Genomic DNA, 2,162 nt, shown 5'->3' on the forward strand with positions numbered 1-2,162 from the left:
GACCAATTCTCAGCTCCCAGGAATTACAAGGCGTACAACATATCGAGCCCTCAATCCAACCAAAGTGCAACATTAATTACTTCACCAATATCGCACAGACTCATTTACTGAATTTCATGCGCCGGGGAAAGTGGTATTGGCAAAACCACTCAGGGCACGTGTCAGCTGTTGATTGTGATCGTTGCCCCCCCGCCCCCCAAGAATTACCATCGTTCGTTGAAAAGCGGTGCGGGGAAATCGGTGGTTTTCTGGAAAAAACGCTGCAGTTGAAATTAACATTTCAACATGATTATCTTTATTTAAACCAGTGTCTGGATTTTTGCGCCTCGATCGCCGGACTCCATACAATACCTTTGTGAAAATGACTGGGTGACTACCAGAAAGTGTTAAGACTCAGGTGAACTGACAGCTACGAGCCATGATTTTCTCTCATGTAATAATGTTTTTACTTCTAGAGTGTGAGTCAGAATCTGCTTGTTTGTGAGAACAAGTACATCAAGCTACTTTTTATCTGAGAAAGATCGATTCTGCTTCCTTAATTGATAAGTAGCAGAGGAATTAAAATTAAAAGAAAACTTCTGGTCAAGCTAGTTTTTTTGACTTCGGATTGAATGTGTACTTTTTCTGTGTAGAACCAATTTTATCTTTTCAACTGTCTTTGATTATTAAGGGTTCTTTTATCATATATTGAAAATTCCAAGGTGCGTTGTATTTTTGTTTGTAGAGAGCCACTAATTTTTTAAAGTACAATCCATTTGCATATACTGATTTATTAACCAACAAACCAAAATTGGAATATAGTGCTTTAATATTCAATTTATAAATTGATTATTTTTCAATGGCGTGATGGGTTTGGATTTGGATTTACTAACGCACAAAAAAAACTGAAATGCAATATTTGGCAGTAAACTCATGATTGATAGTGATAATTTTAATAATATTTATTTTAATTTTAAAATATTAAAAATATTTATTTATTAATTAATTAAATTAAAATAATAAAAAAATTATAATATTTTTTAAAAATATATTTTCAAATTATTTTTTAATATAAAAGATAATATGATTTATATTATAAATTGAAATATTTTATTTATGTTCATTAATTAAATTAAATTTTAAAAGCTTTAACTTACTTTCTTTTTATTCTAAGTATCGATACTTAATCATTGCAGTACCAAATAAAATTCATTTAAAAGAGGCGGCTGCCCGGGTAGCTAGTTCTTGCCAATTAGACGGTTTGAAATTGAAATTTTTGTGTGTAAATAACATTTGATTGTAACAGGTGGATCGCTCCTAATCCAAGACACTTCTGGGTACTTTGCAATGCACTCATCTCCCTGCATAGACACGTGGTGGAAGCAGGTAGACAAAAAACGTGGTGGAAGCAGGTAGACAAAAAAGGCATTTCTGATTAAAAATGGCTTAACATGTGTTATAGCTTTTTAAAATAGTTCACATGGCTGAGTGATTTAAATTTGAGTCAAAACAAAATTTTGTTTGGATTTTTATTAATATTCGTTAAATAAAGAATAAATGTTTTAATAGAAAAAATAAAAATTTCAAATTTCAAATTAATTATTAATATTGATTAAAATTTCAAATTTCAAATTATTTTTTGAATTGAGGTTTTGTGATCCATATCAGGGAGAGATTTTTCAATGTAAATCATAAGATCTATCATTTATCGACACGTTTTGAACCAACTAGTGTGATTCATCGTCAAATTATTTATTAATGTTGATTAAAATTTCAAATTATTTATTAATATTGATTATTTTTATTTTTTTAGGATTTATAACTCACAGTATTGTTGGAATGAACCTAACAACACAATCTTGGTTTCGATCTTAGGCATAGTATTTGAAGAAGACTGATTATATTCTGGAGACTAAGGATTTGACGGTGAAAGATAATAATGAAAAATACTAATTTAAAGAAAGATTACAACATTATTATATAAAATCTAAGACATTATAATGTTTAAAGTTTATAATAAAAGTTTTTTTTACAGTAAAATATATTTATAAGTTAAATATATAAGAAAAAAGAAATTTCTTTTTAAATATTCATGAACTAAAGCTATTCTACTCTTTGATGTGGGTGCAGAGATTATAGTGATCCACTTATGGTGGAAAGCAAACTTTTTAATCTAGCATTAA

This window comes from Pinus tabuliformis, chromosome 4_1 (genome assembly GCF_031772625.1).
Source record: "Pinus tabuliformis cultivar Carrire ecotype Pingquan chromosome 4_1, CPIR1, whole genome shotgun sequence".
NCBI classification, from domain to species: domain Eukaryota; kingdom Viridiplantae; phylum Streptophyta; class Pinopsida; order Pinales; family Pinaceae; genus Pinus; species Pinus tabuliformis.